This window comes from Bombina bombina, chromosome 6 (genome assembly GCF_027579735.1).
Source record: "Bombina bombina isolate aBomBom1 chromosome 6, aBomBom1.pri, whole genome shotgun sequence".
NCBI classification, from domain to species: domain Eukaryota; kingdom Metazoa; phylum Chordata; class Amphibia; order Anura; family Bombinatoridae; genus Bombina; species Bombina bombina.
Window position 1 is genome coordinate 1,137,544,584 of NC_069504.1, and position 27,717 is coordinate 1,137,572,300.

At 40.8% G+C, this 27,717-nt stretch overlaps 1 protein-coding gene across 2 annotated transcripts in view; it reads left to right on the forward strand.

The window, feature by feature from the left end:
* The window catches only part of LOC128664282 (N-acylneuraminate cytidylyltransferase), a 238,183-nt gene that overhangs the window by 78,482 nt on the left and 131,984 nt on the right, over window positions 1-27,717 (forward strand). The window lies entirely within an intron of this gene.

Sequence of the window (27,717 nt, forward strand, 5' to 3'; positions counted from 1 at the left end):
TAGTGCAAAGATACAGTAAAAGCTTCAGTAATCTTAACAGTATCCATGTAAACCTCTTAGTAAGAGTATTGGTAGCTGTTGGATATCACAGGGAACTTCTCTGTCCTCCTTCCAGCAATCTGTGCTAACACCCCCACCTGACAACCAGTGTTGGCTTACACTGCTTTCATTTCTACTTCAGGTCCCTGTCAGATGTGGATGTGTTTGCTGTTAGACCTGGAAGAGCTGTCACTTCATCATGGCTGAAGTCCTCTGAGGGTAAGTCCCTTTTTCTCTCCTGCTACAGATGGCCTATCGTCTGGAGACACTGGAGAGTTCCAGGTCTTCCATAGGAAGGTTTTTTGGAGGCACAGTACCCTAAGTTCTCTCAAAGGGAGGAGTTAAGGGGGGTAAGTCGAAAGGTGCAGATTTATGCGGGAGCGTTAGATTGTGGTGGCGGCTTCCCGAGCTAAGGGGGACAATGTCACCGTGCTTTGTTCTTTTTAGTCATTTTTAAGGTGATTCCTAGGGCACTCAGCCTTTATTGGTCTGTGTGTGTGTGACTTATGGAGTGTAGACAGTACAGGTACGTTCGTGAGCGCATCTGTTATAGGATCGCCTTCATTATGCTGCTAGTCTGAAGCGGGGATTCATGGAGACCCCTACCTTTCTAGACAGTAATTTTCTACATGCAGCACCTTTTTTTTTTTTTTTTTTTTTATTCTTTTTTATTAAAGGAAACAGAGTAAATACAACATCTCCATGTATATCTTACAATTAGTAGACAGTAATCTCTTTATGCAGGCAGTTATACATGAGTTTAATATGCAGCATATCTGATCAAAGATCCATGATTCATTGCAGAAGTAACAAGTCCAAAAGGTAGTAACCATGTCTCTGGTGTCTGCATATGAGTGTACACTCCGTTCCTTAAGGTGCTTTTCAATTTTTTGAACTTCCAACTAACTATTTACAAATTGACCAATTAACCATAAGCAATTTAGTAATTGACATTTCTGTACTTAATTTTGGGTTAGGAGGAGTTAATAGAGAGGGAAAGAAAGGGAAGGAATGGGAGAGAGAGAGAGAGAGAGAAAAAAAGGGGGGTATTCTTTTGTGTGGAGGTCCAATCTAAACACCCTGTTTTTTTTTTCAAAACAACATTACTTCCAAAGGCTCCTGACTCTGTGCGCTATTCTCCGTGTGTCGTCTCCCCTCTCTTAAGTCTGTTTGTAACATTGCCTCCAAGTGGGCAAAGGGCTTCAATACCTGGCTCTGAATGGATGGGTCCAATGTATCTAAAAATAATCTCCACTTCCGTAGGAAGGGACGTAACCTGTGTGTCGAGTCTAACATACTGTTCCACAAAAAGTTGTTTAAGCAACAAGTGTTTTAGATCTGCTATTGTCGGTGCCTGTCTAGTTATCCATCTTTTGAGAATACATTGTCTAGCCAGTAATGTATATAATGTGAGGAATCTGTGTAGTCTCTTATGTGCGTCATCCCATTTCAGCATAAAAATTTCCACCTCTGTGAATACTATCTCTATCTGAAACGTAATCTTTAGCCAGTATTGACATTGACCCCAGAACCTCTTGATCTTTGGACAGGTGCAGAAATAATGCCGAAATGATGGAGCCGTGGATCTACATTTAACACAACAATCCGGGATTCGCTTATCCCATTTTGATAATCTATGTGGTGTGATGTAGTCCATGTGTAGAATTCTAACCTGTGCTTCTCTGTGTGACACCGCTAATGTCGCTTGTTTTGTGCGCTTTAAGCTCTCTTTTATGTCTTGTGCTGTCAGTTTTGTTGCACAGTTATTGTTGTGCTTTGTTAGTATGTCAGCTAAGATCGAGGGCTCTTTTTGTTGTAATAGTCGAGTGTAGATGTGAGACAGTGAGAATGTCCCCGCCCGGAATAATGTCTGTGAGACCGCAAAGGGCGAGCAGCGCCTTTTTATGTTTCTGTCTTGGTGCACCGCAATTCTTCCCACCACTGGCAGTGTTTTTGGCACGCTTTGCATGACACCTTTGTGAGACTGCTCTCAGCATAAATTTTCAATATGCTTTGTCTAATTATTTTACATTTGGAGTTTTGCCTCGCTGATCTTGGCGTGCTCTTTCTCCTCTCCATGCTGTTTATTATTGTAAAGGTGATCGCTATACAGGCCTTTAGTTCTACATATGCATTGCTCCGTAGCGCCATTTTATTTCTTGTAGTGGTGCTCGCTAACAGAATGTCAGGTTTAGACATCTGGCCTAGTATAGGTGTTTTACTTATTTTATATGTGTTAGGTGCTGGCACAGACGGGACTTTTACAGTGTGTGTGTAGAGTGTTCATGTGACACAATGCTACTGACTTGTTTCTGGGCAATACACTCAAGCAGTTTTGAGGGAGAATGTGTTATATTACCTGTAATTCTCCATGTTTATCTTTTTATGCAAGTAGGTCCACGTGATCTAAGTTCACCTTCTCTGCCTTGTGAACTGAAGGCCTTGATTTCAGATTCAGCAGATCCCTTACTTTAGTTCTGTCGAACTGTTTGTGGTTCAGTGTTCAGGTCATCTGACCCACAATCTCAGGGTTGCGAGTTGGAACCAACTTCAGCTCAAATTTCTAGGAAGTGTCATCCCTTATAGGATTTATATGGCCTTTATTCTTATCCAGGAGGTCTTCTGACTTTCCAGGTTTACTCTTGTTTCTCCTTTTTTCTAGAGAAGATCTAGTTTCTGGGGGAGATATTATTCTTGTAGCCCCCCTCAGGACAAGAATCCTATTCTCACCTAATCATGGTTCCTCTAAGGGTGGAATGTTCTGGCGTCTGGTTTCTCAGGTACCGTCCGTTTAGATGGAATCTATCAGACCCTTCCTTCAATTTGTCCAGAAGGATCAATTCTTGTCCTCTATTGCACATATCTATAAGATTCTGTTAGGATCTTTTCTGTTCCTTAATTTGCTGACCTTTTTTTTCCCCCTTTTTGTAGCTGTCTGATCTAGCTTTGCTCCAGGGTTTTTTACTCTGCTCTTTGTCAGTGGTCAGGATGCAAGGATTCTCGGTGGGCCCCTATCTGGCTGATATTGTTAAAGCTCCACCTTTCTCGTAGCGAGATCTTTATCAGACTTTCTTCCATGTCCCCTTCAGGACCTTGAGTGGAAGATAGTGCAGATCTTCCTATGATCCAAGCTTCTGTCTGATTCTGTCCATTAGTGGGTCTCTACCCGGAGGTTATACATCTTATTTTGTCTACCATATATATTCCTCTTCTTCTGCAACTTTTTCATGTGCTCAGTCAAGGATCGACCTCTTTCTTTTGATCGGCCTGGGCATAGATAGGAGAGATTCTCTCTCCTGGTGTCTGTAAATCCTTCAGTCTCAGAACCAAGTGCCTTTGAGACCATCTTGAGAGATTGTGAGGTTTGCAGGTTTAGGAACCTGGTCGCTGAAGGAGTCCTTCCTCCCACTTATCTTCTGGTATTTAGTGCCTTTTATATGCTCTAACGTTATGTCCTTTTTTTTCTTAGATTTGGACATCATCATCTTTAGTGGCCTGCAATCATCAGGGGGGGCAAGTGGAGATCCCTGGAGATGTGGGTCTTCCAATTGCCTTGTATCGGCCATTCTCGTCAAAATTTTGAAAGGCATTCCTTTCCCCCAGGGAGTGGTCTCCGAGATGATAACTTTCTGGTAAAGGGGAGGTATGAGATAGACCTTATGGTTTTTGTTTTCTGTTTCTTGTTTTCTGTACCAAACTGCCAGAATACAGGTAGAGATCGAGAGATTCTCAGGGAGTGTTGGTGGATGTGTTTGCAGTTTCTTGGAGGCTCAGACTAATGTATCTGTTTGTTTTTTTTTTTTTCTCCGTTTGCAAGTGTTCGACTGCAGGCATGGTCGTGATGGTCTAGTGAAGTTGTCTTCATCTCCTCCGTGGAGGTTGTCCCTGCGAGTGGACCTTCTGACCCCAGGGCAGTTCCTTCCTCAATATCTTGATCTCTGAGGCCGACTGTGTGATGATTAAACGCTTAATACTGTCCAATGGAAGTTTTTTCTGAAGGGGTCATTGCTATCCTAATTCAGGCTCATAAGTCGCTTACCTGTCGTATTGCCCACTGGGTATGGTGTACGTATTTGGCTTGGTGTGAGGAATGAGGTTTCTCCAACATAGGTGTGTCCGGTCCACGGCGTCATCCTTACTTGTGGGATATTCTCCTCCCCAACAGGAAATGGCAAAGAGCCCAGCAAAGCTGGTCACATGATCCCTCCTAGGCTCCGCCTACCCCAGTCATTCTCTTTGCCGTTGTACAGGCAACATCTCCACGGAGATGGCTTAGAGTTTTTTAGTGTTTAACTGTAGTTTTTATTATTCAATCAAGAGTTTGTTATTTTGAAATAGTGCTGGTATGTACTATTTACTCAGAAACAGAAAAGAGATGAAGATTTCTGTTTGTATGAGGAAAATGATTTTAGCAACCGTAACTAAAATCCATGGCTGTTCCACACAGGACTGTTGAGAGCAATTAACTTCAGTTGGGGGGAACAGTATGCAGTCTCTTGCTGCTTGAGGTATGACACATTCTAACAAGACGATGTAATGCTGGAAGCTGTCATTTTCCCTATGGGATCCGGTAAGCCATGTTTATTACGATCGTAAATAAGGGCTTCACAAGGGCTTATTAAGACTGTAGATTTTTTTTGGGCTAAATCGATTCATTATTAACACATATTTAGCCTTGAGGAATCATTTTATCTGGGTATTTTGATATAATAATATCGGCTGGCACTGTATTAGACACCTTATACCTTAGGGGCTTTCCCAAAGCATAAGCAGAGCCTCATTTTCGCGCCGGTGTGGCGCACTTGTTTTTGAGAGGCATGGCATGCAGTCGCATGTGAGAGGAGCTCTGACACTTAGAAAAGACTTTCTGAAGGCGTCATTTGGTATCGTATTCCCCTTTGGGCTTGGTTGGGTCTCAGCAAAGCAGATACCAGGGACTGTAAAGGGGTTAAAGTTTAAAACGGCTCCGGTTCCGTTATTTTAAGGGTTAAAGCTTCCAAATTTGGTGTGCAATACTTTTAAGGCTTTAAGACACTGTGGTGAAAATTTGGTGAATTTTGCACAATTCCTTCATGTTTTTTCGCAATTTATTGGAGTCTCAATTTAGTTCTTTCAGTTCTTCAGGGGGTTCCGTTTGAACCCTTACATTCCGTTGATATTAAGTTATTATCTTGGAAAGTTTTGTTTTTAGTTGCAATCTCTTCTGCTAGAAGAGTTTCAGAATTATCTGCTCTGCAGTGTTCTCCTCCTTATCTGGTGTTCCATGCAGATAAGGTGGTTTTACGTACTAAACCTGGTTTTCTTCCAAAAGTTGTTTCTAACAAAAACATTAACCAGGAGATTATCGTACCTTCTCTGTGTCCGAAACCAGTTTCAAAGAAGGAACGTTTGTTGCACAATTTGGATGTTGTTCGCGCTCTAAAATTCTATTTAGATGCTACAAAGGATTTTAGACAAACATCTTCCTTGTTTGTTGTTTATTCTGGTAAAAGGAGAGGTCAAAAAGCAACTTCTACCTCTCTCTCTTTTTGGATTAAAAGCATCATCAGATTGGCTTACGAGACTGCCGGACGGCAGCCTCCCGAAAGAATCACAGCTCATTCCACTAGGGCTGTGGCTTCCACATGGGCCTTCAAGAACGAGGCTTCTGTTGATCAGATATGTAGGGCAGCGACTTGGTCTTCACTGCACACTTTTACCAAATTTTACAAGTTTGATACTTTTGCTTCTTCTGAGGCTATTTTTGGGAGAAAGGTTTTGCAAGCCGTGGTGCCTTCCATTTAGGTGACCTGATTTGCTCCCTCCCTTCATCCGTGTCCTAAAGCTTTGGTATTGGTTCCCACAAGTAAGGATGACGCCGTGGACCGGACACACCTATGTTGGAGAAAACAGAATTTATGTTTACCTGATAAATTACTTTCTCCAACGGTGTGTCCGGTCCACGGCCCGCCCTGGTTTTTTTAATCAGGTCTGATAATTTATTTTCTTTAACTACAGTCACCACGGTATCATATGGTTTCTCCTATGCAAATATTCCTCCTTAACGTCGGTCGAATGACTGGGGTAGGCGGAGCCTAGGAGGGATCATGTGACCAGCTTTGCTGGGCTCTTTGCCATTTCCTGTTGGGGAGGAGAATATCCCACAAGTAAGGATGACGCCGTGGACCGGACACACCGTTGGAGAAAGTAATTTATCAGGTAAACATAAATTCTGTTTTTCCTTGGCACAAGATTAAGTTCCTCTAATCTTTTTGTTTCTCACAGAAGCATTTGTCAACTAGTTCTCTCAAAGGACAGTGTTCTGCCCTTCCCCTGTTGTTACACAAATAGTTAGCACTTTTTCCAGATGCTCTGGCATTTGTTCAGGCTCTAGTTAGAGTCAGGCCTGTGTTTAATCTTGTTACTCCCTTTTGGAGTCTTTCGGCTAGATTACGAGTTTTCCGTTAGGAGCTGTGCGATGCTAACAAGCAGTTTTATCTCACCGCTCACTTACCTGCAGCGCTGGTATTACGGGTTTTTACAAACCCGGCGTTAAAAGGCAAGAAGTGAGAGTAGAGCAAAATTGTGCTCCATACCGCACTCCAATACCAGCGCTGCTTAAGTCAGCTGTGAGCTGGTTATACGTGCTTGTGCACAATTTCCCCATAGACATCAATGGGGAGAGTCGGCTGAGAAAAAGTCTAACACTTGCAAAAAAGCAGCGTAAAACTCAGTAACGCAGCCTCATTGATTCCTATAGGGAAATTAATTAAGGTAGAAAAAATCCTATTGGCTGATACAATCAGCCAATAGGATTGAGCTGGAATTCTATTGGCTGTTCCAATCAGCCAATTGGATTGAAGTTCAATCCTATTGGCTGATTGCATCAGCCAATAGGATTTTTTTCTACCTTAATTCCGATTGGCTGATAGAATTCTATCAGCCATTTGGAATCTTAAGGGACGCCATCTTGGATGACGTCACTTAAATAGATATTCATTACAAAGAAGCCATCGTTTGAAGAGGATGCTCCGGGTCGGATGTCTTGAAGATGGACCCGCTCCGCGCCGGAAGGATGAAGATAGAAGATGCCGTCTGGATGAAGACTTCTGCCCGTCTGGAGGACCACTTCTGCCGGCTTCGTGGAGGACATCTTGCCGCTTGGATGAAGACTTCTCCCGGTAAGTGAATCTTCGGGGGTTAGTGTTAGGATTTTTTAAGGGTGTATTGGGTGGGTTTATTTTTTAGGTTAGGGCTTTGGGCCTGCAATAGAGCTAAATGCCCTTTTCAGGGCAATGCCCATCTAAATGCCCTTTTCAGGGCAGTGGGAGCTTAGGTTTTTTTAGTTAGTATTTTATTTGGGGGGTTGGTTGTGTTGGTGGTGGGTTTTACTGTTGGGGGGGTTATTTGTATTTTATTTTTTTTACAGGTAAAAGTGCTGATTTCTTTGGGGCAATGCCCCGCAAAAGGCCCTTTTAAGGGCTATTGATAGTTTAATTTAGGCTAAGTTTTTTATTTTTTATTTTGGGGGGGCTTTTTTATTTTGATAGGGCTATTAGATTAGGTGTAATTAGTTTAAAGATCTGTAATTTTTTTTTTATTTTCTGTAATTTAGTGTTTGTTTTTTTTGTAATTTAGCTAATTTAATTTATTTAATTGTATTTAATGTAGGTAATGTATTTTAATTTTAGTGTAGTGTTAGGTGTTATTGTAACATAGGTTGTTTTTTTTTTTTACAGGTAAATTTGTATTTATTTTAGCTAGGTAGTTAGTAAATAGTTAATAACTATTTACTAACTATTCTACCTAGTTAAAATAAATACAAACTTACCTGTAAAATAAAAATAAACCCTAAGCTAGATACAATGCAACTATTAGGTATATTGTAGCTAGCTTAGGGTTTATGTTATAGGTAAGTATTTAGTTTTAAATAGGAATAATGTAGTTAATGATAGTAATTTTATTTAGATTTATTTAAATTATATTTCAATTAGGGGGTGTTAGGGTTAGGGTTGGACTTAGGTTTAGGGGTTAATGAATTTAATATAGTGAGGGCGGCAGATTAGGGGTTAATAAATATAATGTAAATGGTGGCGATGTTAGGGGCGGCAGATTAGGGGTTAATATTTAACTAGTGTTTGCGAGGCGGGAGTGCGGCGGTTTAGGGGTTAATATGTTTATTATAGTGGCGGCAATGTCCGGAGTGGCAGATTAGGGGTTAATAATTGTATTATAGTGTTTGCGATGCGGGAGGGCCTCGGTTTAGGGGTTAACAGGTAGTTTATGGGTGTTAGTATACTTTTTAGCACTTTAGTTATGAGTTTTATGCTACAGTGTTGTAGTGTAAAACTCATAACTACTGACTTTAGAATGCGTTACGGGTCTTGGAGGTAGAGGGTGTACCGCTCACTTTTTGGCCTCCCAGGACAGACTCGTAATACCGGCATTATGCAAGTCCCATTGAAAAAAGAGTTTACGTAAGTCGGTTTGCGATAATGCCAAAAAAGTGTGTGGGGCCCCTAAACCTGCAAGACTCGTAATAGCAACGGTAGTGAAAAAGCAGCGTTGGGACCTGTTAACGTTGCTTTTTCAGCTTACCGCAAAACTCGTAATCTAGCCGTATGTGTTCTGAACATACTGCGTTTGAGTCTATGTTTTCTATTTATATTAAACTTTTTTTCATGGAAACCTTTATTTTTGTTGGCTATTTCTTCTGTTTATAGAGTTTCAGAATTGCCTGCCTTACAGTGGGCTCCTCTCTTATCTTTTTCCTTGCATATAAGGCTGTTTTATGTACCAAGTTGGGTTGTCTACCTATGGTGGTCTCTGACCAATATATCTCTCAGGAGATCGTAGTTCCTTTCTTTTGTTCTAATCCTTTGCAGAAGGAGTGCTTGCTGCACATGCTGGATGTAGTGCAGGCTTGTATTTCTATCTCCATGCTACCAAGGATTTTAGACAATCTTCTTCATTGTTTGTTGTGTTCGCTGGTAAGCGCAAGGGTCAGATAGCTACTGCGACTCCTTTTACTTTTGGCTGAGGAGTGCCTTTGTTTGACTTTGAGGAAATTGATCAACAGCCTCCTGAGAGGATTACGACTCGCTCTTCTTTTGCTGTGTCCTCTTCTTGAGCTTTTAAGGTCAAAGCCTCTATGGATCAGATCTGTAAGGCGGCTACATAGTTCTCTTTTCAGGTCTTTCAAAGTTTTTTCCAGTTTAATGTTTTTGCCTCAGCTGAGGCCTATTTTGGGAGATAAATGTTTTGATCGTGGTGCCTTCAGATTGGGTTCACCTGCCTTATTTTCTTTCCCAGTTCATTCTGTGTCCTCTCTAGCTTGGGTATTGAATTCCCAACAGCCATTGGAAAGAAAACAAAATTCATGCTTACCTGATAAATTATTTTGTTTCCTGGCAATGAGAGTCCACGAACCCGCCCTGTGTTTTTTAAGGCAACATGTTTCCTAATCTTCTGGCACCTTTATACCCCTAGTGTTTCTTCTACTTTTCCTTATTTTCTCTGTTGAATGACTGTTGGAATAAGGGATGTGGTAGGGATACTTATAGCTTTGGCTCGGTTGTCTTTGCCGCCTCCTGGTGGCCAGGTGTTGAATTCTCGACAGTAATTAATGAATTTGTGGACTCTCCATGCCAGGAAAGAAAAGAATTTATCAGGTAAGTATACGTTTTGTTTTTATTAGGTGACTGTAATGACATGAGGTGACAAATAATGTGCCATAGCTACACATTACATGTAAAGTATTCCCTGATAACAAGCAACTAAAATATATCAGAATGGTACAGGTAAAGTATGGCAATAAGTAAAACTAAACAGGAATATGTCGTAGTGACATGAAGCACTGCGTATACTACAAGGGTACAGATACAGACAGGGGGTATTACAAATAATGTTCCCTCACTGTGTGCTAAAACGTAGTGGTCTGTATATTTGTGTGCTGTAACATCTGTATCCGCTATCAAATGCGCAGGAGCATCACATTTGTTTCATCATTTAAAGGGACAGTCTACCATAGAATTGTTTTTGTTTTAAAAGATAGACAATCCCTTTATTACCCATTCCCCAGTTTTGCACAACCAACACAGTTATATTAATACACGTTTTACCTCTGTGATTACCTTGTATCTAGGAACCTTCTTCCAGCCCCTTGATCACATGACTGTGACTGTTTATTATCTATTGTCTTAAATTTAACATTGTAATGTGCTAAATCTTAAAGGGACAGTCAAGTCCAAAAAATCCTTTCATTTTTCAAATAGGGCATGTCATTTTTTTTTTTATATTCATTTTTATTCTATATTTCAACAAGTTTATACGAATACATTGATTTCAAAGAACAAAAAAAAAGATTATTAGGCCACCCATTAACAATCCAGGTAAGAACAACCTCTAACTTTTTCTGAGCTTTTCCGGCCTATAATAATCTAAATGATAAATTTGGCTCTGTTAATTCTTATACTTTAAGTTTTCCTATTGAAATATTTTTTAATCATTTTAAACCATCTGAGTTATCTCAGCTCCCTACACCTACTAAAAAAAAAAAAAAAAAAAAAAAAAAAAAAAAAGGGGGGGGGGTAGGGGATTTTCCTCAGTCCCTCTTCCTCTCCTCCCCCCATCAGTTTCTCCAGCCTTGTTTGTTTACCATATCCCCAGTAGGACCAGCTCTGTATTTTGAAAGGAATTGTCTAATCAGGGGACATTTAAACATCATATGTATAATATCTGCCGCAACCAGGGAACATTTAGGACACTTATAGAAATTCAAGTTCTGGAGCTTATGACCTTTTTCTGGTGTATAATGAAATTTATACAATAACTTAAGATGTGCTTCTCTCCATGTTGCTGAGAGAGTGGCCTGTGCCACCGAGTGAATAGATTTTTGGATGAATTTACAGTTAATATACTCTTGTGCCAAAATTAATCTCCAGTCTTGAGCAATTTTCTCTAGAGTGTGTTTCCCTTCTTCAGCTCCTAATAAATAATAACAATAAGAAATAGACATACGACCCTTTTTAACTAATGTGATCCAGTCCTCTAAATCACCCAGTTTCCAGTTCCACTCCCCCTCCCTCATCAGCTCAGACACATAATGCCTTACTTGTAGAAATGCAAAAAACTCCTTATTGGAGAGATTGAAGCTATTTTTGATTTCTTCAAATGTTTTGAAGCACTTATTCTCTTCATCGATAAATTGTGTTATCATTTTTAATCCTACTGATTGCCAATTTTTAAAAATTGCAGAATCAATACCGGCTTGAAATAATGGATTCCCCCTTAAGGGGAGATATTTAGAGACCTTACAATTAAAGGAAAGGAGCTTCCCTATCTTCCACCATGCCTTTAATGGATTAAAAATCGCTTTAATTTTCTTGATTCTAGGTGGCATATCTTTTGGAGCACAATGAAGCAAAGCACAGGGTAGATATGGGTCACAAATACTCTCTTCTAATGCATTGTTCAATACATAATTATTACCTAAAATCCAGTCTGCAGCTATACGTGCTAAAAAAGCAAAGTTATAGAGCCGCAAGTTAGGTAGAGCGAATCCTGCAAATACCTTGGCATGTGTTAATTTGTTCAGGGATATCCTGGGTTTTCTCTTCTGCCATATAAAGCTTCTAAGCCAGCTATTTAGACTCCGGATATCCCTATCAAGTAGTATTAATGCTGTGTTTTGTAATATATACAATAATTTAGGAAGGAGGACCATTTTGAACAAAGCTATCCGTCCTGAAATAGAAAGGGGTAAATTTTCCCAAGATCTAAGTTTATCTTTAAATGTTGTCAAAATTGGGGGGATATTGAATTTATAAAGATCAGGTGGGTTCGTAGGTATTACTATGCCTAAATACTTAAATGATTCTTTAACTGTTTTAAAAGGGCTATTCAAGAGTGAGTCTTTATTTATTCGAAGCCAATAAATCTCTGATTTGGATACATTTGTTTTATAACCAGAAAATAGCCCAAATTGATTAATAATTTGTAAGAGCTTAGGTATGTTAGCCTGAGTGTTTGACAGATAAACCAAAATGTCATCCGCATATAATGCAAGTTTCATCTCCTGCCTGCCTATCATAACACCATCCAGCTGTGACCTAATCCTTATAGCCAGTGACTCGATAGATAAATTAAAAAGGAGGGGAGAAAGGGGACATCCCTGCCTAGTTCCTTTATTAAGCACAATTTGTGAAGAGACAACATTATTAACAATTATACTAGTAAAAGGAGAGTTGTACAAATTTACTATAAATTTAAGAAAGTTACCTTTGAACCCAAACTGATCCAAGGATGTGAAAAACATAATTTATGCTTACCTGATAAATTTATTTCTCTTGTAGTGTATCCAGTCCACGGATCATCCATTACTTATGGGATATATTCTCCTTCCCAACAGGAAGCTGCAAGAGTCCACCCACAGCAAAGCTGCTATATAGCTCCTCCCCTAACTGCCATTACCAGTCATTCGACCGAAAATATGCAGAGAAAGGAAAACCATAGGGTGCAGTGGTGACTGTAGTTTAATGGAAAAATTACCTGCCTTAAAGTGACAGGGCGGGCCGTGGACTGGATACACTACAAGAGAAATAAATTTATCAGGTAAGCATAAATTATGTTTTCTCTTGTTAAGTGTATCCAGTCCACGGATCATCCATTACTTATGGGATACCAATACCAAAGCTAAAGTACACGGATGATGGGAGGGACAAGGCAGGTACTTAAACGGAAGTTACCACTGCCTGTAAAAAACCCTTTCTCCCAAAAATAGCCTCCGAAGAAGCAAGGTATCAAATTTGTTAAATTTGAAAAAGTATGAAACGCAGACCAAGACTCCGTCTTGTAATCTGTTCAACAGAAGCCACATTTAAAAAAGGCCCAAGTGAAAACCACAGCTCTAGTAGAATGAGCTGTAATCCCTTCAGGAGGCTGCTGTCCAGCAGTCTCATAAGCTAAATGAATTATGCTTTTTAACCAAAAAGACAGAGAGGTTGCTGAAGTCCTTTGACCTCTCCTCTGTCCAGAATAGACAACAAACAAGGTGAATGTTTGATGAAAATCTGTAGTAGCTTGTAAGTAAAACTTTAAAACACGAACCACTTCCAAATTGTGTAATAGACGTTCCTTCTTTGAAGAAGGATTAGGATACAAGAATGGAACAACAATCTCTTGAGTGATATTCTTGTTAGATACCACCTTAGGTAAAAACCCAGGTTGGTACACAGGACTACCTTATCCGTATGGAGAACCAGATAAGGAGAATCACATTGCAACGCAGATTACTCGGAGACTCTATGAGCCGAGGAAATAGCTACCAAAAAGGAACTTTCCAAGATAGAAGTTTGATATCTATGGAATGAAAAGGTTCAAATGGAACTCCTTGAAGAACCTTAAGAACCAGCTTTAAGCTCCATGGCGGAGCAACATTTTTAACCACAGGCTTGGTTCTAACCAAAGCCTGACCAAATGCCTGAACGTCTAGAATACCTGCCAGACGCTTGTGCAAAAGAATAGACAGAGTAGAAATCTGTCCTTTTAAAGAACTAGCTGACAACCCTTTTCTCAAAATCATCTTGGAGAAAAGATAATATCCTGGGAATCCAGACTTTACTCCATGAGTAACCCTTGGATTCATAACAATAAGATATTTACACCATATCTTATGTTAAATTTTCCTAGAGACAGGCTTTTATGCCTGTATTAAGGTATCAATTACTGACTCGGAGAAGCCATGCTTTGATAACATCAAGCGTTCTGTCTCCAGGCAGTCCATCTCAGATTAGTTATATTTAGATGGTTGAAAAGACCCTGAGGTAGAGGGTCCTGTCTCAGAAGCAGAGACCGTGGTGGAAAGGATGACATGTCCACCAGATCTGCATACCAGGTCCTGCTTTGCCACGCAGGCGCTGTCAAAAGCACCAAAGCACTCTCCTGCTTGATCTTGTGCAAACCCCTCCGGAGGGAATTCCCACTCCCCCGGATGAAAAGTCTGACGACTTAGAAAATCTGCCTCCCAGTTCTCAACACCTGGGATAGGGATAGCTTTTAGACAAGAGTGAGTCTCTGTCCAGTGAATTATTTTAAGACTTCTAACATTGCTAGGGAACTTCTGTTCCCCCTTGATGGTTGATGTAAGCCACAGTCGTGATATTGTCCGACTGAAATATGATGTACCTCAGAGTTGCTAACTGAGGCCAAGTCTGAAGAGCATGGAATATCGCTCCCAGTTCCAGAATATTCATTAGAAGGAGGGTCTCCTCCTGAGTCCACTATCCCTGAGCCTTCAGGGAGTTCCAGACTGTATCCCAACCTAAAAGGCTGGCATCTGTTGTAACAATTGTCCCATCTGACCTGCGGAAGGTCATACCCTTGGACAGATGGACCCGAGATAGTCACCAGAGAAGAGAATCTCTGGTTTCTTGGTCCGGATTTAACAGGAGAACCAATCTGTGTAATCCCCGTTCCTCTGGCTGAGCATGCATAGTTGCAGTGGTCTGAAATGTAGGCGTGCAAACGGTACTATGTCCCTTGCCGCTACCATTAAGCCGATTACATTCATGTACTGAGCCACCAAAGGGCGCGGATGGAATGAAGAACACGGCAGAAATTTAGAAACTTTGACAACCTGGACTCCGTCAGGTAAATTTTAATTTCTACAAAATCTATCAGAATCCCTAGGAGGGAAACCCTTGATATTGGGGATAGAGAACTCTTTCCTTGTTCACTTTCCACCCATGCGATCTCAGAAATGCCCATGCGATCTCAGAAATGCCAGTACTACGTCCGTATGAGACTTGGCAACTTGGATGTTTGACGCCTGTATCAGGATGTCGTCTAAATAAGGGGCCACTTCTATGCCCCGCGGCCTAAGGACCGCCAAAGTGACCCCAGAACCTCCATAAAGATTCTAGGGGCTGTAGTTAACCCAAAGGAAAGAGCTACAAACTGGTAATGCCTGTCTAGAAAGGCAAACCTGAAAAACCGATGGTGATCTTTATGCATCGTAATGTGAGGATAAGCATCCTTCAAATCCATTGTAGTCCTCTATTGACTCTCCTGGATCATAGTTAAGATGGTACGAATAGTTTCCATCTTAAATGATAGAATTCTAAAGAATTTGTTTAAGATCTTTTAGATCCAAAATAGGTCTGAAGGTTTCCTTTCCTTGGGAACCACAAACCGATTTGAGGAAAACTGTGTCCCTGTTCCTCTATTGGAACTGAATGGGTCACGTACACAATGCAAGAATGTCTCTTTCTTTATCTGGTTTGCAGATAAATGTGAAAGGCAAAAACTCCCCTTTTTTGGGGGGGAAAGCTTTGAAATCCAGAAGATATCTCTGGGGTATAATTTCCAATGCCCAGGGATCCTGGGCATCTCTTGCCCACGCCTGGGCGAAGAATGAAGTCTGCCCCCTATAGGATCCGTTACCAGATAGGGGTCCGTTCCTCATGCTGTTTTAGAGGCAGCAGCAGGCTCCTTGACCTGCTTATCTTTGTTCCAGGTCCGGTTGTCTCCAGACCGCCTTGGACTGAGCAAAAGTTCCCTCTTATTTTGCCTTAGAGGAAGTTGATGCCACACCTGCCTTGAATTTTCAAAAGGCACGAAAATTAGGCCTTTTTTGTCCCTTGATTTGGACCTGTCCTGAGGAAGGGCATGATCTTTTCCTCCAGTGATATAATTAATAATCTCCTTCAAACTAGGCCTGAATAGGGTCTGCCCCTTGAAGGGAAGTTAAGTAGCTTATTTATTAAAGTCACGACAGCTGACCATGATATAAGCCATAGCGCTCTGCGCGCCAGTATAGTAAAAAACAGAATTCTTAGCCGTTAGTCTAGTCAAAGGAACAAAGGCATCAGAAAACAAAGGAATTGGCTAGCTTAAGTGCTCTAAGCTTGTCAAATATATTCATCCAATGGAGCCTGTAAAGCCTCATCAAGAGACTCAAACCAGAACGCCGCAGCAGCAGTGACAGGAGCAATGCGTGCAAGGGGCTGCAGGATAAAACCTTGTTGAATAAACATTTTTTATCCATTGGATCTAAAAAAGCACAACAGTCCTCGCCAGAGGTAGTGGTACGCTTAGCTAGAGTAGAAACTCTTCTCTCCACCTTAGGAACTGTCTGCCATAAGTCCTGTGTGGTGGCAACTATTAGAAAACATTCTTCTAAAAAATAGGAGGGGAAGAGAACGGCACACCTGGTCTATCCCATTCCTTATGAAAAATTTTAGTAAACCTCTTTAGGTATTGGAAAAACATAAGTACACACCGGCACTGCATATTATTTATCTAGTCTACACAATTTCTCTGGCACTGCGATTGTACACATTCATTCAGAGCAGCTAAAGCCTCCCTGAGCAACAAGTGGAGGTTCTCAAGCATAAATTTTAAATGTAGAAATATCAGAATCAGGTTAAATCATCTTCCCTGAGTCACAAATATCACCCACAGACTAAGCATATTGTGAGGTAGTATCAGACATGGTTCTTAAAGCGTCTGTATGCTCTGTATCTACCCCCAGAGCTGTTTTGCTTTCCTTTAATTTCAGGTAGTCTGACTAATATTGCTGCCAGTGTATTATACACAACCTTTGCCATGTCTTGTAAAATAAACGCTATGGGCGCCATTGATATACTTGGCGCCATTTGAGCGTGAGTCCCTGGAGCGGGAGTCAAAGGGTCTGACACGTGGGGAGAGTTAGTCGACATAACTTCCCCCTCGACAGAATCCTCTGGTAAAATAAACGCTATGGGTGCCCTTGATGTACTTGGCGCCATTTGAGCGTGAGTCCCTAAAGCGGGAGTCAAAGGGTCTGACACGTGGGGAGAGTTAGTCGGCATAACTTCCCCCTCGACAGAATCCTCTGGTGATAATGTTTTTAAATACAAAAAATGATCTTTATTGTTTAACATGAAATCAGTACATCTGGTACACATTCTAAAATGGGGTTCCACCATGGCTTTAAACATAATAAACACAGAGCCTCCTCTATGTTAGACATGTTAGAACTAATAAAGAGACTAGTAAGCTTGAAAAACACTTTAAATCAAGTTAACAAGCAAATATAACAAACGTTACTGTGCCTTTAAGAGAAACAAATTTTGTCAAAATTTGAAAAACAGTGAAAAAAGGCAGTAAATCAAATGAAATTTTTACAGTACATGTAATAAGTTAACAGAGCATTGCACCCACTTGCAAATGGATGATTAACCCCTTAATGCAAAAAACAGATAAAAAAAAAAAAAAAAGACATTTTTTTTTAAAACAGACACAACAAAACTGCCACAGCTGAGCTGTGGATTACCTTCCCTATAACTGTTTCTATGCAAAATTTAAGCCAGCCATGTGGAAAAATTAGGCCCCAATAAGTTTTATCACCAAACATATGTTAAAAAACGATTAAACATGCCAGCAAACGTTTTAAAACACATTCTTATAAGAGTATGTATGTCTATTAATAAGCCTGATCCAGTCGCTATCACTGCATTTAAGGCTTTACTTACATTACTTCGGTATCAGCAGTATTTTCTTAGTCAATTCCATTCCTTAGAAAAATATATTACTGCACATACCTTAGCATATATCTCTATCAATCAGCCTGGTACCAGTCGCTTTCACTGCATTTAATGGCTGTACTTACATTACTTCGGTATCAGCAGTATTTTCTTAGTCAATTCCATTTCTTAGAAAAATATTTTACTGCACATACCTTATTTGCAGGAAAACCTGCACGCCATTCCCCCTCTGAAGTACCTTACTCCTCAGAATGTGTGAGAACAGCAACTGGATCTTAGTTACGTCTGCTAAGATCATAGAAAAAACGCAGGCAGATTCTTCTTCCAAATACTGCCTGAGATAAACAGCACACTCCGGTGCCATTTAAAAATAACAAACTTTTGATTGAAGAAATAAACTAAGTATAAAAAACCACAGACTCTCACGACCTCCTATCTATGTTGAGACTTGCAAGAGAATGACTGGTAATGGCAGTTAGGGGAGGAGCTATATAGCAGCTTTGCTGTGGGTGGACTCTTGCAGCTTCCTGTTGGGAAGGAGAATATATCCCATAAGTAATGGATGATCCGTGGACTGGATACACTTAACAAGAGAAAGATGATCATGTTGTATCGAGTCAAACGCCTTTTCTGCTTTAATTGCCACAATGGCTAAATCTGGGGTGTGTTCCCCTTCCTCCCTCTCCTTCCTTTCAGCATTAAAAAAATATTCTGTTACCACTAGAACTTCTCTAATTTTAGCTGAGGAATTTCGTGAGTTTAAAAAGCCTGCTTGGTCTTTATGTATAATATTGGGTAGTATCCCCTGCAATCTTTTGGCCAAAATCGACATAAAAACCTTATAGTCCACATTTAATAAGGCTATCGGTCTATAAGACTCCCTTTGCGCTGGATCTTTTCCACCTTTAAGAATGAGAGTTGTAAAAGATGCTGAGAAGGCTTTCGGTACCAGTTCTCCTTTGATGTACATAGCATTATATACCTTACTAAGGTGGGGCGCAATCTCTACTGACAAAATCTTATAGAACTCACTTGGTAAGCCATCCGGCCCTGCGGCCTTATTTGTAGCAAGTTCGGAAATCACTTTCTCTACTTCCTCCACCCCTATCGGAGCATTAAGAGTTTCCAATTCTTCTGCAGGTATCTTGGGGCAGCTAATTTTACTCCAAAAATCATCTGCCTGTATTGAGTCAGAATTTCTCAAAGAGTATACCTCTTGATAATACTTAGCCATTTCTTCATGTATATCTGTGCTCTCTGTAAGGAGCTTCCCGTTAACGAGAAGTTTTTCAATAACTGGTGACTTTCATTCCTAACCAAGTTTGCAAGTAATTTGCCAGATTTATTTCCGTATCTATACATTTTAGATTGTAATTTCAGGTCTGACTGGGTTTCTCTATATATTGCAAATGTATCTTTATCATTTTTTGCCCGAATATAGCTTGCCCAATTGGCCTGATTTTTTGTCAAGAGTAGGCGATTATATGAATTGATTACAGCATTATTTAGTTCTTTTTCTCTAAGTCTTAACTTTTTGTTAATCATTGCACTATAGGAGATAATTTCCCCTCTTATAACTGCTTTAGCCGCTTCCCAGAGAATTAAGGGGCGTTCCCAGTATTCCCTGTTACATTGAATATATTCCTCAAATTTGGTCTTCAAATGAGCTTTAAATTTTATGTCTGTTGCTAAGAAGGAGGGAAAGTGGAACCGCACGGAGCCCGACCCAGAGACTGAAAATTGATAATTCAGAGAGATTGGTCCATGATCTGAGAGAAAAATAGGGAATATGTTTGCTCTAACTTTAGCTGTACACAGCCTTTCAACAATTAAAAAAAGGTCAATTCTTGACATGGTCTTATGTGCCTTAGATAGGCAAGTGTATTCCCGGACATCAGAATTCTGAATCCTCCGTATGTCTCTAATATTCAGATTTTGTTTAATTTTCGCCAATAATTTAGATTCTAAGTTATCCTTTTTGTTCTTCTTGTGTTCCCTATTATCCCTCAACCTGTCTAAAGGACAGTGAGGAGCCATGTTAAAATCTCCTCCGAGAATTAAATATCCTTCCTTGAAGGAGAGGATTTTAGCCTGTAGCTGATTCCAGAATTCTGGATCTATAATATTAGGTGCATATATGTTACAAAGTGAAAAAACAACCTTTTCAATTTTTATTTTTAACAATAAATATCTCCCCTCTGGGTCAGCCAAGACCTGTAAAGTTTCTGCCTTGAGCCTTTTCCCCATCAATATGGCCACCCCCCTTTTCCTACCAGTACCTGATGAGGCATAGACTTCTTTTACCCATCCCTTTTTAAGCTTCAAAATTTCCACCTGGGTTAAGTGAGTCTCCTGTAGGAGAACATTATCCGAATCAAGCCGCCTTGCATGGGTTGAAATCGCTTTTCTTTTAATGGGAGTAGAAATACCCCCCACATTCCAGGAGATTATTTTAAGATTATTAACTGGACCACTCATTTACCTGAGGAGGGGGGGAGATGACGACGGAGAGGAGGAAAAAAAAAAAAAGGGGAAAAAAAAAAAATGAACAGAACGAATTCTGCCCATTCTAACAAGCTCTTAAATCTGTAATTATAAGCCTTATCCATAAATTTTTTATTTTTCCTGAGTGTTTAATTGTTGCAATAATTTGTCTGCCTCTTGTGGGTTATCAAAGAAATGAACCTCACCTTTCACATAAATTTTTAGTTTAGAAGGATAAATGATTAATGCCTGATAGCCTTGCTGAATAAATTTTGAGCATATTGGGGCCATAGTTCTTCTTTTAGTAGATGTTTCAATTGAGTAATTTGAAATAAAAGGATTTTATTTTCTTTATAGATTATTGGCTGATTTTTACGAAAATGTTGGAGTAATGTGACCTTATCTTGAAAGTTAAGCAGCTTCGCTATTATAGGTCTGGGTCTGTTATCTTCCTGTCTATTTGCTATTAGTCTCCCCAGTCTGTGTATCCTCTCTACTATTATCTGTGGGTGATTGGGCGAAATCTTTAGCAACTGTACTAATACTTCAGGAATAAATGTGTTTAATTCTTGAGATTGCCCCCCCTCGGGAACCCCTATGATGCGGATGTTATTGCGCCTTTAGCGATTTTCCAGGTCCTCAATTTTATTTTGTAGTTTAGCAATAATTGCATTATTGGCTTCAAGATTGGACCCCTGTACTGAAGGAAGATCCTCCAAATCAGATACTCTCTGTTCGGCCTCTTCTAGTCTTTTGGAAAATAACTTTATCTCGTGTCTAAGTAGATTGATCTCTTGCTTGATCTCAGATCTTAACACATCAAACTTTGGAGTTAATGCCTCAGATATACTAGACACTAGGGCCTGTACATTAGTTAATTCATTTGTGGGCAAGATATGAGCTGGGGGTATAGGTATTTCCGAGGATACCTCAGCAGCGGCCTTTGTCCTCCAGTCTCTCTGTTTAGATGCCATGACTGGTGAAGGAGTCCGGGAATGGGAGTGCAGGAATTTATCCATGTGCTATAAAATTCGTGAATAAACCGAATTCGTAATTATTTGTACTATGTGCTATATTATATAATCTTATCAGTAAAAAATGTGAAGGGGAAAAAAGAAGAAAAAGGGGGCCCAATAACCCTAAAAGTGCTAGTGCCGTGAAGAAAGAAGAAAAAAAACAAAAAAAAAAAAACAAGAAATTTTTACTTAAGGAATAATCCTTAAGAAAAGTGTATGGGAGTCACTTGACCAGCCAAGAGATTAAACAAAAAGATCGGGGTCAGATAATGACAATATCTGAAGCGCTTCAAAATCAGACCACCTTTAGGCTCCTAAAATATACTTGTAATTAGCTATGTGTATACCCTAGCAAGGTAGGAGAGGAATCAATCAAGCAATGCTAGGAGTGAAGAGGGGGGGACAACAAATGTGAGAAACTAGACCTTTTAATTTGAATTAGAGATAAGGCCTACTAAGAGCTCAGCATTTGATTATATTGATTCCCTTTAATTCAAGGTTTATATTTAAAACTTCTGAAGTCTTCCAACTTCCACAGTTTGGTTTGTCTACAATCAGCTCAATTCTTGTGCCCCCTGTACAATATTATTACCTCTTATGATGTCAGTGATTTATATTTGAGTTTAAAGCAAATGTATATTTTACAGCAGTCTTGTTATTTTCTTCTTTATCTTTCCTTTTATATCCTCCCCCTCTTCTCTTGTAGTGTGGTTGTACAGATGTAATATAAGGCCTTTAAGCCTGACACAAATAAGGGTAAGGTATAATGGAGTCTTTTAACAATGTATTCTTATGCTTCCTAGGGCAGAAAATAATATACCATTGTTATAAGCCCTGCTCTGAAGAGTTCAAATAATAGTATGTTGAACCCTTTGCTATTTCAATACCTTTAAATGCTATATAAATATAAATCCTTAAGCAGGGAGTACTTTAGTATATTATAAACAATTCTATGAGAAACCTACAGGACTGTGGTTTAACATTCCAATCTTGTTAAGCATAGTCTCAAAACTCCAGCAAGAATATATGTTTTATGTCAGTTATCCCTTCCTTCACCTGTAGTGTAATCAAAAAAGCTATAATGTAGAGCTTTTATAGCTGATGAGCATAAGAGTAAGGTAGAAAGAAGCCTTTAACTATTACATACAAATAAGTCCTTAAGCAAAAGACAATCCAGTACGTTACAGGCCCTGCTCTTAGGAGCTCAAAACAACATATTAAACCGTCTATTTGTACTATGTACACATTAACCTTTAAGCAGAAGGTATTTCATTTCTCCAACATTGGTGTTTCCGGTCCACGGCGTCATCCATAACTTGTGGGAATATTCTCTTCCCCAACAGGAAATGGCAAAGAGCACAGCAAAAGCTGTCCATATAGTCCCTCCTAGGCTCCGCCCACCCCAGTCATTCTCTTTGCCGCTGAACAAGCAGCATCTCCACGGAGATGGTGAAGAGTATGTGGTGATTAGTTGTAGTTTTTTATTCTACTATCAAGAGTTTGTTATTTTAAAATAGTGCTGGTATGTACTATTTACTCTGAAACAGAAAAAGATGAAGAGTTCTGTTTGTGAGAGGAATATGATTTTAGCAGACAGTAACTAAAATCGTTTGCTGTTTCCACATAGGACTGTTGAGATTAGATAACTTCAGTTGGGGGAAACAGTTGGCAGACTTTTCTGCTTAAGGTATGACTAGCCATATTTCTAACAAGACCATGTAATGCTGGAAGGCTGTCATTTTCCCCATCATGGGGACCGGTAAGCCATTTTCTTAGTCTCAAACAGAACAAAGGGCTTAATATGGGCTATAAAACTGGTAGACACTTTTATGGGCTAGATCGATTGCTTTATTTGGGCATTTTATACAGCTTGATGTTGAAATTCACACTTTATAACTTTGGGGAACGTTTTTTTTTACGTCATAGACACCTTCCCAGTCAGGAAGGGCCTTCTATGTAGTAGGCAGAGCCTCATTTTCGCGCCATTACTGCGCAGTTACTTTTGAGAGCAGGACATGCAGCTGCATGTGTGTGGGTCTGGAAAAGGTTCCTGAAAGGCTTCATTTGGTATCGTATACCCCCCTGGGTTTGGTAAAGTCGCAGCAAAGGCTGTAGCTGGGACTGTAGAGGGCTTAAAGGTCTGAAATTTGGGGTGCAATGCTTTGAATGCTTTAAGACACTGTGGTGAAAATTTGGTTAAATTTGAACAATTCCTTCATAGTTTTTCACATATTCAGTAAAAAAGTGTGCCCTGTTTAAAATTTAAAGAGACAGTAACGGTTTTGTTTTAAAACGGTTTTTGTATTTTATTGACAAGTTTAAGCCTGTTTAACATGTCTGTGCCTTCAGATAAACTATGTTCTGTATGTATGGAAGCCAATGTGTCTCCCCCTTCAAAATTGTGTGATAATTGTGGCATAGCGTCCAAACAAAGTAAGGACAGTACTGCCACAGATAGTAAAGTTGCCCAAGATGATTCATCAGATGAAGGGAGTAGACATAGTTCTACATCATCTCCTTCTGTGTCTACACCAGTTTTGCCCACGCAGGAGACCCCTAGTACTTCTAGCGCGCCAATGCTTGTTACTATGCAACAATTGACGGCAGTAATGGATAACTCCATAGCAAATATTTTATCCAAAATGCCTGCTTTTCAGAGAAAGCGTGATTGCTCTGTTTTAAACACTGTAGAGCAGGAGGGCGCTGATGATAATTGCTCTGTCATACCCTCACACCAATCTGAAGTGGTCATGAGGGAGGTTTTGTCAGATGGGGAAATTTTTGATTCAGGTAGAATTTCTCAACAGGCAGAACCTGATGTTGTGACATTTAAATTTAAGTTAGAGCATCTCCGCGCACTGCTTAAGGAGGTGCTATCTACTCTGGATGATTGTGACAACCTGGTCATTCCAGAAAAATTGTGCAAGATGGACAAGTTCCTAGAGGTTCCGGTGCACCCCAACGCTTTTCCTATACCCAAGTGGGTGGCGGACATAGTGAATAAGGAGTGGGAAAAGCCCGGCATACCTTTTGTCCCCCCTCCTATATTTAAGAAATTATTTCCTATGGTCGACTCCAGAAAGGACTTATGCCAGACAGTCCCTAAGTTCGAGGGGGCAGTTTCTACACTAGCCAAGCGCACTACTATTCCTATCGAGGATAATTGTGCTTTCAAAGATCCTATGGATAAAAAATTGGAGGGTTTGCTTAAAAAGATTTTTGTACAGCAAGGTTACCTCCTGCAACCTATTTTGTGCATTATTCCTGTCACTACAGCAGCGTGGTTCTGGTTTGAGGAACTAGAAAAGTCGCTCAGTAGAGAGACTCCGTATGAGGAGGTTATGGACAGAATTCACGCACTTAAGTTAGCTAATTCCTTTATTTTAGATGCCGCTCTGCAGTTAGCTAGATTAGCGGCGAAAAATTCAGGGTTTGCAATTGTGGCGCGCAGAGCGCTCTGGCTAAAGTCTTGGTCAGCGGATGTATCTTCCAAGACAAAATTGCTTAATATCCCTTTCAAGGGTAAAACCCTTTTTGGGCCAGAATTGAAAGAGATTATCTCAGACATCACTGGGGGTAAGGGCCATGCCCTACCACAAGATAGGCCTTTCAAGGCCAAGAATAAGTCTAATTTTCGTTCCTTTCGCAATTTCAGGAACGGACCGGCCTCCAACTCTGCAGCCTCTAGGCAAGAGGGTAATGCTTCGCAAACCAAACCAGCTTGGAAACCGATGCAAGGCTGGAACAAGGGTAAGCAGGCCAAGAAGCCTGCTGCTGCTACCAAAACAGCATGAAGGAGTAGCCCCCGATCCGGGACCGGATCTAGTAGGGGGCAGACTCTCTCTCTTCGCTCAGGCTTGGGCAAGAGATGTTCAGGATCCCTGGGCACTAGAAATAGTTTCTCAGGGTTATCTTCTGGAATTCAAGGAACTACCCCCAAGGGGAAGGTTCCACATGTCTCACTTATCTTCAAACCAAATAAAGAGACAAGCATTGTGTAGAAGACCTGTTAAAAATGGGAGTGATACACCCAGTTCCAACTGCGGAACAAGGACTGGGGTTTTACTCAAATCTGTTTGTAGTTCCCAAAAAAGAGGGAACCTTCAGACCAATTCTGGATTTAAAGATTCTAAACAAATTTCTCAGAGTGCCATCGTTCAAAATGGAAACTATTGGAACGATTTTGCCTACAATCCAGGAGGGTCAATTTATGACTACCGTGGATTTAAAGGATGCGTATCTACATATTCCTATCCACAAAGATCATCATCAGTTCCTAAGGTTCGCCTTTCTGGACAAACATTACCAGTTTGTGGCTCTCCCATTCGGGCTAGCCACTGCTCCAAGGATTTTCACAAAGGTACTCGGGTCCCTTCTAGCGGTTCTAAGACCAAGGGGCATTGCAGTGGCACCTTACTTGGACGACATTCTGATACAAGCGTCGTCTCTTTCAAAGGCAAAGGCTCACACAGACATCGTTCTGGCCTTTCTCAGATCTCACGGATAGAAGGTGAACATAGAAAAAAGTTCCCTGTCTCCGTCGACAAGAGTTCCTTTCTTGGGGACAATAATAGATTCTTTAGAAATGAAGATTTTTCTGACAGATGTCAGAAAGTCAAAACTTCTAAACGCTTGTCAAGTTCTTCACTCTGTTCCACGACCTTCCATAGCTCAGTGCATGGAAGTAGTAGGGTTGATGGTTGCAGCAATAGACATAGTTCCTTTTGCGCGAATTCATCTAAGACCATTACAACTGTGCATGCTGAAACAGTGGAATGGGGACTATACAGACTTGTCTCCAGTGATTCAAGTAGATCAGAAGACCAGAGACTCACTCCGTTGGTGGCTAACCCAGGATCACCTGTCCCAGGGAATGAGCTTCCGCAGACCAGAGTGGGTCATCGTCACGACCGACGCCAATCTAGTGGGCTGGGGCGCGGTCTGGGACTCCCTGAAAGCTCAAGGTCTATGGTCTCGGGAAGAGTCTCTTCTCCCGATAAACATTCTGGAACTGAGAGCGATATTCAATACTCTCAGGGCTTGGCCTCAACTAGCAAAGGCCAGATTCATAAGATTCCAATCAGACAACATGACGACTGTTGCTTACATCAACCATCAGGGGGGAACAAGGAGTTCCCTGGCGATGAGAGAAGTGACCAAAATCATAAAATGGGCGGAGGATCACTCCTGCCACCTATCTGCGATCCACATCCCAGGAGTGGAAAACTGGGAGGCGGATTATCTGAGTCGTCAGACATTCCATCCGGGGGAGTGGGAACTCCACCCGGAGATATATGCCCAGTTGACTCAATTATGGGGCATTCCAGACATGGATCTGATGGCGTCTCGTCAGAACTTCAAGGTTCCTTGCTACGGGTCCAGATCCAGGGATCCCAAGGCAACTCTAGTGGATGCATTAGTAGCGCCTTGGGCCTTCAACCTAGCTTATGTGTTCCCACCGTTTCCTCTCATTCCCAGGCTGGTAGCCAGGATCAAACAGGAGAGGGCCTCGGTGATCTTGATAGCTCCTGCCTGGCCACGCAGGACTTGGTATGCAGACCTGGTGAATATGTCATCGGCTCCACCATGGAAGCTACCTTTGAGACAGGATATTCTTGTACAGGGTCCATTCGAACATCCAAATCTAGTTTCCCTCCAGCTGACGGCTTGGAAATTGAACGCTTGATTTTATCTAAGCGTGGGTTTTCGGATTCTGTGATAGATACTCTGATACAAGCCAGAAAACCTGTAACTAGAAAAATTTACCATAAAATATGGAAAAGATATATCTGTTGGTGTGAATCCAAGGGATTCTCATGGAGTAAGATCAAAATTCCTAGGATCCTTTCTTTTCTTCAAGAAGGTTTGGATAAGGGATTATCAGCGAGTTCTCTAAAGGGACAGATTTCTGCTTTATCTGTCTTGTTACACAAACGACTGGCAGCTGTGCCAGATGTTCAAGCTTTTGTTCAGGCTTTGGTCAGGATCAAGCCTGTTTACAGACCTTTGTCTCCTCCCTGGAGTCTGAATTTAGTTCTTTCAGTTCTTCAAGGGGTTCCGTTTGAACCTCTACATTCCATAGATATCAAGATGTTATCTTGGAAAGTTCTGTTTTTGGTTGCTATTTCTTCTGCTAGAAGAGTTTCTGAGTTATCTGCTCTGCAGTGTAATCCGCCCTATCTGGTGTTCCATTCAGATAAGGTTGTTTTGCGTACTAAACCTGGTTTCCTTCCAAAGGTTGTTTCCAACAAGAATATTAACCAGGAAATAGTTGTGCCTTCTTTGTGTCCGAATCCAGTTTCAAAGAAGGAACGTTTGTTACACAATTTAGAAGTAGTTCGTGCTTTAAAGTTCTATTTAGAAGCAACAAAGGATTTCAGACAAACGTCTTCTCTGTTTGTCGTTTATTCTGGCAAGAGGAGAGGTCAAAAAGCTACTGCTACCTCTCTTTCCTTTTAGCTGAAAAGCATCATCCGATTGGCTTATGAGACTGCCGGACGGCAGCCTCCCGAACGCATCACAGCTCACTCTACTAGGGCTGTGGCTTCCACATGGGCCTTCAAGAACGAGGCTTCTGTTGATCAGATATGTAGGGCAGCGACTTGGTCTTCCCTGCACACTTTTGCCAAATTCTACAAATTTGATACTTTTGCTTCTTCGGAGGCTATTTTTGG